The 14,460-nt window shown below is 46.7% G+C and overlaps 1 protein-coding gene across 1 annotated transcript in view; it reads left to right on the top strand.

Moving 5' to 3' along the window:
• The first annotated feature begins 691 nt into the window (after positions 1-691).
• Positions 692-14,460, top strand: part of LCP1 (lymphocyte cytosolic protein 1) — a 52,727-nt gene continuing 38,958 nt past the window's right edge. Inside the window, exon 1 of the mRNA XM_076363711.1 lies at positions 692-738. The gene's annotated coding sequence lies outside the window, so the exon portion shown is untranslated. The remainder of the gene's footprint in view (positions 739-14,460) is intronic.

The raw sequence follows: 14,460 nt of genomic DNA, 5'->3' as shown, positions 1-14,460 counted from the left end.
GAGTGGTTTAAGCTGCTAGAGACAGGAAGGATAAAAGCAAGCCACAGGGAGAGGGAACATTATTTTCTCATGAGATAAAATTGATCATTATAGTTGGTGAGACTCGAGGTAAAAATAAAAATGAAAGCAGAACCAGTGAGTATGAAGACCGTGGCCACAAAACCATGGCTGCGGTCACTACTGTAGGTCTAATACAATTCGAAACACCGTAGACACGCTTGGGACTTCTCGCTCTGGTCCATCCATTCCTACCCATCCCCGACAGGCTGCCCGGGCGCTTGGCTGCCGGCCCTCAGGCTGGGAGCTGGGGCGCTCTCTGGGCCATGTCTCCCAGAAAATTCACCCTCCTCCCTCCACAGGGGCCGTGCGGGCCCCCCAGGCCTCTGGGAGCCGGGGCTTGCCAGGGGCGGCCAGGCGTCCCCCACCCCGGTACAGGGCCACCACGGCTCCAGGAGGGTTTGGGGCGGCCAGGGGTGCCGGCTCCCTCTCACCCCCCAGCCCGCCAAACCGGGTCTCCCCGCCGCAGCGGCGACGCCTCGCAGCCTGCCGCTGCTGCGGCGCGCGGGGCCAGGCGGCAGGGGCGTGGCCATGCGGGGGAGCGGGCGGGGCGCCCGCCCTGCCGCCCGCCTCGGCGGGGCCCGGCGCGGCGCCGCGGGGAGCAGGCGGAGGGGGGCTGCGGCAGCCCGCCCGCCCGGCCCGGCCGCCCCGCATCGCCTGTTGCAGCGCGGCTCCTCGCTGGTAACTATTCTCGCATCGCTGGTTTATTTGCAATAATAATAATAATAATAATAATAATAATAATAATAATAATAATAATAAAAAAAACCCTGGAATTAATAGATGGTTTTATTTTAGAGAAGTGATAATTATAGAATTACAATTATTATATTGCTAATAAATATGTAAATGGATAATTATAATTAATGGGCAACTTTATTGTTGTTGTTGGTACTGTTATTACGTCCCCCCCGGTACTCACGGGAAAAAATTAAGATAAAAATTAAATTGAGCCCTCGCCGGTCGCCAGGTAGGCGCCGGGGAGAGCGGCCGCCGAGCGGGCGGCGACCCTCTCCGCCGCCGGCCCCGAGCGCCGGGGCGGGCCGGGGCCGGGCCGGGCCGGGCCGGGCGGCGGGGAGAGGTGCGGGAGCCCCGGCGGCGGTTCGGCAGAGGGTCGCACCGGGCTCTGGGTCCGGTGGGCGGCTGAGAGCGTGGAGCCGCGCACGGATAACACAGAGCGTCGGAGGGGCCGGAGAGGGGACCCGGCTGCTTTTGGTTTCACGCTCCGCCCTACCGCGGCAGCACCCGCCGAGTGCGGGTACGCTGCCTGGATGGGAGGTGTGTGAGTACCACCTGTGTAACACGGCAGGTGTGAGTCTGGTGTTTCTTAATGCAAACCGGGTCGAGCTGCGCCAAACCTCTGCGAATTAATCTCGGAAATATAATTAATTTCAGAAACGGACCCGGCGCTGCAGTCCTGATTCAAGCAAACCCCGTTTGGTCAAGCGTGAGAGAAATCTTGCCTGGGTGTAAAGTCTGTTGTGAGTGACTCAAAAATGTGGAATAGGGCAGAGGGGGGGACTGGACAGGACGGGGGGGGTGGGTGGGACACCGAACTGGAGGCAGTTTTAGCATCTCTGTTGGCTGAAAGTGATCTCATTAGGTTTCATCCAGGGACTGATGAGTAGCCTGCATCTGTGTTACGTGTGAACACTGACCACCAAGCATTGTTTTCTGTGTCAAAAACTGTTTAGCTGATACATTTAATCTCAGTATTTATATTTTAAATTCCTTTTTGTCCACAGGGTCCCGCTAAAGACAACTTCTCTATAGCGGTAATAGTTTTGAGAATTTCTGAAGGGCATTTCCCTTGACTCACTATGGAAGTGAAGAAGCTGGTTTGCATGTTGCAAACAGCAGATGACTCTGCTCTTTGTCCCCTGCCTGCAAGGTTAACGTTTCCCTACCAGGCTGGCAGCAATCAATATCCCTCTCTTGCCTCTGCTTCTGCTCTTCCTTTGCACATATTCCACTGCGGAACGTGAGTGGAATAGGCTGAGGGAAAAATTGGGATGTCTTTCCACAAAAGAAACTGCGTAAATGAAATTAAAGGTATGGCTGCAATGTGCATAATAGATGCCAGAGGGGAATTATTTATGTAACACACCAAGGCATTTGCATTTTTTTATGTAATCGTCATTCAAGAATCAATACTGTGCCCGAGTGATTTATTTTATCATTGGCTTTTGTGCTTAGCAGTACGAGATTCAAAGCAAAATGTCATAACGAAGAAATACACTTTACGTGTACGCCGTGCCAAATCGTGAGCTCTCCCCCATTAGGCTGTAAGCTCGTTTGGGCAGCTCTGGTGTCACCCTCTTTGCGCAGTAGCGATGGTTGCGTCTCCACCGAGGTGCAGCCACCCGCTGTGTGGTGCTTGGGGTCCAAGGGCTGGCTGGTGCGACACCCCACCTCCCGCTCCGGCACCCCTTTCTGTGGGAGGCAGAATGGGGGTGTTCATGCCTGCCTTTGGGTTTGGAGTTAGGGTGTGACCAGGGTGAGGATCCAGACCTGGGAGCCCAGACAATCTCAAGTCTTCTGGTCAGATGTAGGTGCATGCGCTGAAGATGGCGCCCTGAGGAAGGCTAGAAGGATACCCAAGGGATACCAGAATCCTCCTACTCAAACATTTTGTATGCGTTCATGCCGTTGACAATGAAATGCTGGGTTGCAGTCTTCCCTTCCCCACAAAATGTGGAATTTTTTGACTGGCAATGGGGCTAATCCAACAAACCCTTGCCAAAACTTGTAATTTTTCTTCACTGGAGCACTGACTTCAGCAGGGTTAAGTAGTTTCACTGACATGCACGAAGCCAAGCATTTGGCAGGTGGGACGTCGGGTTGGCCCAGGTACAGCAGATGATGGTACTGCGCTTGGGCTTGGCCAGGTCCCTTCTGCCAGGTACCCGCTGGCGGGGGTGGTAGGGGAAGCCTTCCCTGCAGTGCCATCTCCAGGCTCTGCAGCGGTGTCCGTATGGGCCAGTGCTAGGTAGTATGTGGACCCCAGACTGAAAACCCTACTTGTCACACAAAATGTGTGATTTAGGCTTCCTCTCCCGAGGAAGTTTTGCATCCTGTAGTCTGCGAGCGGGATGGAATTTTGCTCTTACAGGGGCTCCTGGCAAAACTTCTCCAAGCTTCAGTGGGATTGGGTTTTTTCTTCTTTCAGATGAGAGGAATAAGGTGGCCTTTGTGTTTGCAAGATCAAGGCCTATCTTTTTTTGTTTCAGCATAAAAGGCAGGGACAAGAGCTGTGCTTAAAACACCATCTCACTCAACGGCTTGTGTGAGTTTTCCCTGGTGGGAAAGAGCCTCTTTCCATTTTCTGTTCCAGGCCCTTCCCACGGCGATGGCAGGGGCCATGACAGCAACTGGGTGGTGGCACAGCCGTCTGAGCGGATGTCTGGTGTGGCAAGACATGTGGGAGGGACTGTGGCCCAGATCCCCAGCGGTGTCTGGCACTGGTCTCCATTGGTGATCTGTCTTGGGTGACTGGTTAGATGGTGCTTCCATCAGCTGCTTCCAAAATTGTCCCTCTGTTCCTTTAATGATTGTTAAGATGCACTAATTGTGAGGGAGAAGGTCAGCAACAGCGGCAGTCCAGTAACGGGGTATGCTATACCTGTTATTTCTGAGTTAGAAAACAAGATGAAACTCAGATGAAACTCCCTTTCCCACACCACCACATCACGTGGTGCTTCCTCACCGTTAAAGCTTTCTCTCTCGCATCCCATCACCGTCTCTATGACAGACCTGCAACTCCTGAATTTTCCCATGTGCAACACACACTTCAGATAGCCCTTGCTCCATTAAAGGTACGATGCTAAAAAATAAGTCCTCAGATAACTCATGCCCTCCCATCATCCATGCAAAATCAGAGAAAGGAGCAGCAAGGAACCATAGGCAGGGCTGTGTTGGGAGCACACGCCGGGAGATCAAGAGGAGAAACTCGGAGATAAACTGCTTCTGCTCCTCTGCATGCACATGTGTAACCCGTACAATTGCTAAATAACCAGACTTATTTATTTACGTATTTATTTATTTTACAGATAACCCACAGGTTTTTCTCATGTAAATACAATCATTCATCAGAAATTATATTCTTTTCCTTGTTATCAGAGAATCCACATTTTGGTTTTGAGGGCTGGATGGCATAAATACCAATTGCAACAGTGTGGGTTACCAAAATGGAATGATTTTCATCAAGAAGAAGCTAGGACCATGCTGCTAGTCCTCTTACTGACCTTTAGTATTGGCGACATAGGGATCACACAACTGGAAAACTCACAAATTGGTAATAGCATTACAAGGTGGACTTGAGGGATGGATTTCTAAATTGGTGATGTACTCTGCAAAGGAAACATCTGCTTCTTTTCTTCCAGTATTTTGCTTTTCTCAGGCTCTCCCTGTGCTGCCTGTGGGAAGACACCCTCTGGAGAGTGTCTGAGCAGAGCCCCCGACCCAGCCAGCTCTTGGGAGCCCTGAAGTTGGTCCCACTGAATGCAGGCTTAGGGGTCTGAGTCGGATGCTTGGTGTTAGGGAGGGGAATACTCCCCATGTAAGGCTTCCTCTTTTCCTTCCTATGCTACCTAGTGACCTGGTGACCCTTAGTATATACAGTGCATTCATTTCCTTCTCTCACGGGAAGGCAGCTAGTCCAATTTCCTTCTCTCTTACAGGGAGATAGCTAGCCCACTTAATCAACATTTTGAATAAACCTAATTTATTTTTTAATCTGCTTTAGTCATATTTAATGTTTCTATTGTGATCATCCTTATACTTCTTTTTTTTTAGGGTTTTATTCCGAATCAATATTTAACATATTTCCCTAGTTACCATTTCCCTAGTTTAAAATTTATTTATCTTTGTTGGTTTTCATTATTGAACCTTCAATATTTACTCTTCCTTTCCTGTTGTCATATTTTAGCACTAGTAGGCCTTTATTAGATTGCGAATGTACACCCTTGGCTACTACTGTTTCAGGAAGCCACTGAAGTTATTTTGTAGGGTTTTTTCTTTAAAGAAAATCTTAGAAGAAGGTCAACACATTTCATTTTGTTCTTGCAAGCCCTTATCCTGCAGAAAGTGGACTGTTTTAGCTGGGAACACTCATACATATGAACTAAGTAATCATGTATGCTTTTACATCAGAAAAGTTTCCTTCCTCATAGCATTGCATTTTAATATAACCCACTGAGCATAAGATTTGGGTAGATGAACTCCAGAGGTCCCTTCCAGCCACACATCCACGGTCCTTTCTTCTCAGCCTGTTTAAACTGAGTACCACAGGACGGAAAAGCGTGGTTAAAACTCCAGTGTCGAAGTACTTGGGACAGCAGAGTGGCAGCACGTGCCTTTCACTTCACACTTAAATCAGCGAGTCCAAAAGTTTTTGGAAAAGGACGTCAGCATCATTTCTGGAATTGATTTCCCCAAAGATAAAGCACTATAAAACTACAGTAAAAAAATTAGTTTCAGAGACCTGAATATTTTACGAAATGTTTTTGTTCCTGTAAGCAGAAATAGCTGTATTTCTTATAAAAGTGGAATTTCTTTCCCCTTTACAGTTCCTGTCACCGTGCTGTTATGTTGCCTAACCCTGAAATGAAAGCAGTTTTGTTAACTTTTTACAAATGCTTGTTGCCATGTTGGGATTGAATTGCCTATCCCTCTCAGGGCAGAAAAAAAATACAAAAAAAGTTTCATTTTCTTGTGTGTACTGGTAAAAGGGAGCCAGTATGCTGGGTAAGAGTGGAATTGAGTGAAAAAAATTCTGAAATAAAGCCAGTTACTGGTTCTTTTTTTTTAATAATATTTTTATATTGTCATCATGTTAAATAACAAAGAAAGATGGAAACCCCAGTGTCTGCTGTTAAGCAGAAGTCTCAAGTTGAATCACTGAAGACGTACCTAAAAATAGTATCTTTAGAAACAACTTCTTTGTTTCATGATTATGTAAAGATACATGAGAATATTCTCTAATTTTTATATAAACAAGTTTCTGAATGATTGACTCTAAGAAGTTGTCAATATAATTTTTTTTCTGTTGCTTATGGGAAGAACTCAAAAGATGAGATTTCAGTGTATCTTACAGACAAATGCTTCTTTGCATTTACAAGAAAATAAATAATTTATGCCATATATCAAAATCTCTCTACAAGCTATACAACTTTTACCCTACTTTTAAATTCGAAAGCATCTGTACTCCTAATTGTCAGCAAACTTCTAGCATTTATGCCCTGTTGTTTTGTATACAGTCCTTGCTTGCCTGACATTCTGTAAAGAGAAATATGAAATTCAGTTTGTGAGATTTTTATCATGAAATATTGGTAATAAACTCTTGAAAATGTAACTGGCTCCTATTAGTTAGCTTTGGCAGACTATTTTTCTCTTCTTTCCCTCCCCATATGTTTGCTGTCTTTATGTACAGGCAGGTGTCATGACTTTGCTCCTCAGTTTTTTCACCTGTGTATCCAGGCCAGAGTTTTCAAAATAAAACTTAAGATTTCAGATTACCCAGCTTAAGACATGAAAAAAATAGAGCAGTCTCTGGAAAGTGCTGAGCAGCTACCGTCAAGTAAGCTGTACTGTACCCCCTAAGGTCTCAGGGAAGAGGATGCACCCAGGCTTTCTGGAAGAGCTGCAGACTGGAAGTTCGTGGAAGTCCTTGGGTTCTGGATCTCAGAGTTCACCCGGTTCCACTCGGGGTTAGAGAAAACAGCAAAGACCACACAACATAAGTGGAAATAGCTTGAATTACGTTTTGCATGCACAGTGAGGTCATTTGCATGTTAGTGACTTGATCAGCTTGGCTTTAATGAGCAAAGTCAGAACTGTGATTAACACAGGAAGCGTGAGCAGGGACACACAATGAGCAATAATGTCAACATTTATTTTTGGCTATGAATTAAAATGAAGTAGTCTATGTGTTCTTTAAAAAAACCTTAGTTTCTCCTAACAGCTCTTTTTTAAAATACCCACCTTGCCATTTCTCCGTGAGCATGCTTTCCCAGCAGCTTGGACCCTGCTCATCAGGGGGGTCCTCAGCGACTGCTCCGTTGTAAGGCTAGGCAGAGTAACTCCTAGCTTGGATGAGCTCCCCTTGCTAAAAAGACCAAGAATCATAGGAGAGCATCCTCCTCACCAGGTACCCAAAGCCAAATGCCTTGCCAAGCTGGCTGGTGAGGTTGCTCCCGTAAAGAAGCCAGCTCTGAGTGTGGGAAAAGGCTCCCCTGTACCCGGTGGGAAAGACCTGTGATGCCATCAAATGATAAGCCTGGGGGCATCTGCTGTCTGTGAAGTGGTGCAGTAATAACATAGACATCACGTGGATAGATGGTGCGAGGGGACACTGGGGTGGAAGAAGTAATACTGTGCTACTCCCTTCCTGATGAGGTGGGGTTGTCAGCCGCTGAAGGTCTCCCATGGTCATGAGAGCGCGTTTCTCAGAACTAACAACAACTATAAACTCTTTAAAAAGAAACTGTCTTCGAATATGCATGTCAGTAGGAAGCCTGATACTTGCAGAAGTTGTTGGGTTTTAGGTAGTGCTGGAGGTGTCAGTATGCACAGGGCATTTGGGACAAATAATTAAAAAGTCCTGCGAAGAGAAAATAATGTTTTGCACATTTTGCTTCTCGACAATGTATCAAGAGATACTTCCCAGAAAATGAGAAAGGGATTTATAGTCAATCAGAGAAGGAAACGTCCTTACTAAAGATCCTTTAGACCCACCTTCAATCTCCTGTAAGTAACAGGATAACTGACACATTTTACATCTGATTTCTAGTATTAGAAGGAATCAAAATATTTGTTAATATTAATCACTTTTTTTTTAAGAAATACCAGCCTTCCCCTGCCTACTTTTCATTTTAGGTATTCATTCAGTTAAAAAAGCGGTGCAGTCTTAATGCTGTGATATACCAGTGAGCCCCAGTATTTTTGTGTGGATGCTACACATAGATGAGAAAACAATTTTTCAAGCCAATTCAAAAGCAGCCCTCAGGTGAAGATTGGCATTTTACACTGATTTTCAGATAAACCCTACTGGCTGCCCTTGCTGCAAAGCTGCCAAAAGTGCCCAAGCATTCACCTTTGTCCACAGTTCTCATTTGCATCCCAATGTCCAAACTTCATCAACATCTACTTTCACAATTGCATGCCCCACATAGACAAGCAGACAGTTGGAAGAGGAAGGACTGTCCAATGGTTAGACCACTATTTCAAACCATGGGAGATCTCTCTCAGATATATATATTAAAAATACGTCTTTTTCTAAATAAGAGAAGTAGAATACATTGGTCAGTGGCAGCTCAGTTGCTACCAGCATTTGAGCTAGCTTCTTTAAGCAAACTCAGGTATTTCTGCACTACTCTGCCTTCAGTGTCTATATGCCCTTAGTTAAATGGGTTTGTGCAACCAATGGTAACCAGAAATCCTAGTAGCTGCAAGAAAGGTATCCCCTTAGGCTGTGACCACCATGTATCTGCCATGTATTTATCCTCTCATCCTTCCTCTCAGAGCCTTTCTTGTGGTGGGATTTGAGGACTCTCCTGAGTTGGCCCAGGTGCACAGAACCCATGCAGTGGCGTGTCCCAGAAATTTTGGGCAGAAGCACACAGCCTTTGCTTAAATGCTGACTTATTTTGCAAGGGCAGGTAAGAAGACCTGCTGAAAAGATGGCCTTTAGCAAAAGCTGGGGTTTGCGGCTGCAGATTCCTGTGTGCTGGGAAGGAAGGGAGACCACAAAACTTTGCAGGGAGGCTGCAGAGCAGCTGGTGCATGGGATCTTAGTAAATGCACAGTGATTTCTCTCTCACTCATGAGTCAACATCTCTTGCATTCATTGCTGGAACATACCCTTGGGCACAGATTAGCTGGAGCATCATAGTTCACATGCCAGCTGTCCTCACGGTGCCTCAGTCACGTGGCTGTGGCCAGAAATGCACCTGCCAAAGGTGTCCCTGAGCTTTAAGTAGATAAAGCCCACGGTACTGAAATCTCACTGGGATGTGGAAATACACTTATTTTTAAAATGAAAGGTAACAGCTCTTCAGCCATGGAGGAAACAAAGATTACAACATACAGCTGAAACTACTGAGGAAATGTAAACAGGCTGAACTAAATCTAGTCTTTGCAAAGGCACCTGTGAACCCTCTTGTTTAAACGTGATTTGCAAGTCAGAGCCTGCAGCATGTAGTTGAGGGTGCACTTATGGTATCAGCGTGCTGCACGGGAGTACGGTGGGTCTTACTTCTCTGTGAAATGAGTCAGGAGAAGATTGATTTGTAGGGGATTGTTGGAGGCCATCAGAGCCACCCCCCAGTTTTTCTTCCTCTTCCTGTTGCAGTTGCAGGAACAGCTCGTGCAGAGGAGGGAGGAGGGACCAGGCAAACTGTGGGGATTTTCTTCGGTGTGAGATCTTTGCCTGGCTCTGCTATGGTTTGTCTGTCCAGTGTTTCTGACAGCTGAAACAGATATTTCATGACACACTACTCAGTCATGTAATATGTAATGCTGTGAAGAGCTGAAGAACATATTTTGTTATACCTAAAACTTAGATACTTTCCACACTAATGCTTAGAAAAGGATTTAGAGTTACTGTCATGTAGGAAACACATTGCTGCTCATGTGCAGCTCATAACTCACCAGGTGGGAAAAGGCAAAGAAGTGCCTGAAGGAGCATTAAACCAGCCAAAGCATGTTTAACCAGCAGGCAGACTGCTCCTGCCACTCTTGACACTCAACCCTCTTTCCCTTGAGCTATATGGTGGTTTGTGCCAATCTTTTATCTCAGTCTCATTCCACCTCTCCTGTGTGCCTGTCCTTCAGCCCTGACTAGCAAAGGGGATTGAAATAAAAACTGGAGATGCTCCTGCTTTCTTCTCCTCCCAACCTTTGCAGCTCTCTGAATGATGGTGGTAGAGCAAACCATCCTTCTGTCTGTCTATATCTCGTTTTTCTTACCTCCCTCTCTCTCTCATCTGGGAGAGCGCAAGCCCTTTGGGGAAGCTTGCTTTCTTATCCTGTCTTCCTTCATTTCTGGAATCACAGTGCCCAGAGGCTCCAGAAGCTCTTGTAGAAACCAGCCCTAGGAACAAAGAAGACATAAAGGTGCAAAGGGAAAAAAACCTGAGCAGCCAGGATCATTCTGGAAGAAAAATTTCCCACCGCATTACCCGTTCCTCTGTGCAAACTTGAGGTGCCAGGGAGGATGGTTTCCGGCCAGCACTTCACAGTGACTGAGGCCATTTTCGTCCATGAGCAGTAACATGGCTCATTGTACCTGGTCCTGAGTTTTGGAGTGGACTCCATGGCTAATCTGTACATATTGCCCGTGGCAGAGCTTGCCAGGCGTGTCTTTGCCACCGGCTTCGGTGGGAACATGCCTGGTGGAATGGGACTGGCAACCCCAGGGTGGATGTGTAGATACTCCTGCCTGTGGAGATCTGCAGAGGATTTACACTGCAGTCTCTTTGGCTCGGTCCTCCCACCCATGGAGCCTGCAAAACACCACCAGGACCGCTGGGCGTTGGAGCTGCAGGAGGAAATCATCTGATACTGACGGTGCACCAAGAAATCCTACTGCTCAGGTGGTATTTCGGTGCCTACCCTCCTCTCCATGCACTCTCAGTTAACCCGTGTGGGGTGTGCAGAGGAGACTGAGGCAGAGAATCAGTTTCCACAAATGGCTCTCGGCTATTTGGGAAGCTGGTCTGGCTTCATCCTTCCCCTGTCCATGGACCACCTTGCTTTCCCCTTGCCCTCCTGCTGCCGTAGGACAGGCACCAGCTCACCGGGGCGATCCCAGCCTGAGGGTCCCTGTGTGCCCATGTCTTGTCCTCGGTACAGCTTCATCTGCCTGGCCAGGGGGAGTGATGGCGGGGCTGCTGGCCATGCCTCGGTTGTACATACTGTCCAATTGCCCGCTTCCAGGTCATGACATAAGCTGGCCAGTGGTATCATCTGCAGAGGTTCCCTTCATCTTGAATGTGTTCAGGGGTCTATGTCCCCGCTGTTTGGGAACAGCTGAGCTCAGAGGTGATGGAGTTGGCCATTCATTGCATGCAACACTGATAAATATCTGAGAAGAGGCTAAACTGATCTTCCTGAAACCGTCTCCAAAGCCATCCCGCTCATCGTCTCGGCTGTACAATGAGGGATGGAAACTGGGCAGCAAAGCCGGCTGGGAGCAGGACTAGTGACACTGTCCCTTTTGGGGTTTTGGTTTAGGGGATGAGTTGTGTGCTTTTGCACCCTACAGGTCAGTGAGTGCCTGGGAAAACGGACCTCACTGTTGACTTGTGGGTGACCTCCAAGGGATGCCATGGTCTGTGCATTTATTTAGTAGGCTGCAGAGCTGAATATGGCTGAACGCTATCGCTCCTTGGGCTGTTAATGCAGGGGATTTCTGGGTAGCTGTCTGGAAGAGTTCGTTCTTTTACTGTGATCTGTGAGAGCAAAGAGGGCGCTTGCTGGGATTACGGGTGTGTGTTACCTGGATAGCACAGGGCTTGTCTCCTGGCTCTGCCCTGTGGAAGGCCTTGGTTTCTAAATTCCTGACACCACCAACAAACGCACACACAAAAGATCAGGATGGTTGTGGAGTTTTCATATGTTAGCGATTTGTTTAACATTTCAGTTTCCTCTGTGCCTCTTGAATACTGTGTCAAAAGAGCAATTAATGTTTGTTTCAAGTTTATCTGTCTTCTAGGCAACACTCAACAGGTAATGTTTCATGCTGTTTTTCAAGAACAGTTGTTTAGGGGCTCTTTTGAGTCTTCTGACATTTGAAAACACACCTGATGACTTTGCCTTGTTAGTTTTTGTTGTGTGGTGGCCACAGCAGCACAGAAAATGGAGCAGATAGGTGAGGATGAGGAGATGAGAAACTCCCCTGCTTGTCTGAGGATGTGCTCTGCCCATTTTCTAGCAGAGCAGGCAGCTCCTGTATGCTATCCATTGGTGCCAACACAAGCAGCATCGGTGCAAGCAAACTCATACCATCTGATACACATCTGACACTTCACTTAGCATTTGCTTTCGAGTGGCGGATCTTCCATCTCTCTGTGTTCCCTCAAAGGTCTTTCACTTTAAGCAGTCAGCAAAATTAAAGTCCAGTTTTCTCTTTTACAACATGTTCCTACTGTATGATTGCTAACTGAACTACTATCCCAATATAGAGGGTCGGCTGTACAATGAGGGATATTTTAGTCAGGTGCTAAATACGTTGTTTGCTAAAATTTGTCCAGCCTGCCTCAAACTTTTGCTCAGGTGTGCAAAGCCTCGCAATCTTGGCCACCGTTACTGTCAAAGCCCGGCTGCTGCTCTATATAGACTTCTAGAATAGGAACATGTCGTTGGATGAATACCCTTCAATTGCCTTGCAGAGCGCATCCACCTCTCTTCAACCTTATCTCAGCTGAGCTTCCAACCTTATCTCAGCTGAGCTTGCAAGAGATATCAATGCCAGCCACTAGGACAGGAAGGTGTTTGACCAGCAAGATGAAAAAAATGCAAGGAAAAGCTTGGTTTTGCTTATTTGAGGTAAGCAAAGCTGATAGTGGAAACATGAAGGAATCATAGCTGGGTTTTTGTGGGGCTTGGGCTGAAGCAGAATTACAGCTAAAACCAGCTGTAACTGGTATTTGTTAGTTTACCTATGTCATGGAAGGGGTTCATCCCAAATACAAGCTCTGACGCGGAGGTTTTTGTCATCACCATGTAAAAACATTACTGAGACTAGATTTGTCAGGAAAGAAGGTGGCCTTTCATGCGTCCCTTTTCCAAAAATAGAGATGCACCAGGTAAGAGTTTGTTAAGGATTCAGGACCTTCGTGTTACAGCCTTTGCAGAAAGCCTGGCCTCAGATACCTCCTGTGTTTAATTTCCATACTAATGCCTCCACCAAAAAAAAAGACTCCAATCTTTTTTTGTCTTCCTGCAGCTTCAGTCGATGCAGGACGTGTTCCTTCTGAGTGAAGGGCTGTCACCCAGCACAGCACACGGTCAGCCTAGGGCTGGCTTTCATCCCTCACCCGCGGAGGGTGGCGAGTCCCCCTGAGGCAGAGCCAGAAGCAGAGCCGGCTCTGCAAACACAACCGTGGCAAAGCTGGACACGAAACCTCCTCGGTTCGGGCATTTGCTTTCCAGATTCTGTACTGAGATTTTTTTTTTGTTTGGATGTGCTGTAGAAACACAGCAAGTTCCTCCTGGGGGAGGCAAACTTCCCCTCCCGACAGGGAGCTAATAGCTGCTTGTAGGGGTTTATGAGTGGCAGTTTCTCTGCAGAATTTCGGGCCGTTGACCCCCAGGCTTGGAAAATGCAGGCGAGAGGCTGCAAAAAGAAGTGGGGCTTCTGAGCTGAATAGCCTTAGAAAAATGATGAAGAATGCTGACAGAAGAGCACCACGTGAGAGCAAGTGAGCAGAAACTGCTAGGGTAGGAGTCAGGGAGTGAGGAAATGGCAAGAGGTAGAGGGAGAAGGGAAAAAAATGTAGAAAATGTGCAAAGGGAAAATGAGAGAATAAAGGGAAACATGCCAAAAAAAAGAGGAAGAGATACAGGAATATAGCTTTTAAAGAATCTGAGTGAAAAAAAAAAAAGAAAATTAAGCTAAAAGCAAAGCAAACAGCCTAGGAGGTTAAAATTTCCAACATTTAAAAACATATAAAATCAAAACATAACGATAGAGTATACAAGAAGGTGCGTATGCGAGTGTGCCTGTGTGCACGCGACATTTTGTTCAGTCATACAGGTGTTTATGTGCAGATTTCCTTCTGGATCCAAAGCAAATTGAATTATCCTCTTCTTGGCAAAAAGCCACCTGTGGAGAATTTGTTTGGGAGAGCAGCTTCATTTATAATGGATTTTTTTTTTTCCTGCCGTCACACCAGTTTGCAGCAGAAGACAGGTACTTGAAATTCTGGCGATGGGGTGGCGGCACCTGGGTTCCCAGCAGAAGTGCTGTATCTTTGCTGTGACAGCCGCCCCGGGCACGCGGCGGAGCCGGCGCCCACGTAGCGGGCAGGGGAGGGCGCCTGGGGAAGCCCATTTTCCTACCGTGCCAAAGCCACCTACGGTTCACTCACCAAAAATTGAGTGAGGTTGAGGCTGTTAAGTGTAACAGATAAATGAGAAGGTGGGTTAACTATGAGACAGCTTTTGCCAGATCCAGATTTTCAAAAATCATGACTTTGTTTCCTCCCAGCTTTGCAAAAAAACCTGTCATAATTATTATAATTAAAAATAAAACATTTTTTCCATCTGTTTCTCCACGCTTTTTACTCCTGTAAGCCTCTGGCCAGCTGAGCCACCAAAGTCATGTTTTCATACTTTCCCCCCCATCACAAAGGTGAAATATTTCCTGAAAGAAAACCAGAACAGCTAGGAAACAGATTTTGG

The sequence above is a fragment of the Aptenodytes patagonicus genome, chromosome 1 (genome assembly GCF_965638725.1).
Source record: "Aptenodytes patagonicus chromosome 1, bAptPat1.pri.cur, whole genome shotgun sequence".
Taxonomy (NCBI): Eukaryota; Metazoa; Chordata; class Aves; order Sphenisciformes; family Spheniscidae; genus Aptenodytes; species Aptenodytes patagonicus.
The sequence above is the reverse complement of the archived record's forward strand: the minus strand, read 5'-3'. Positions and strand labels throughout refer to the sequence as shown.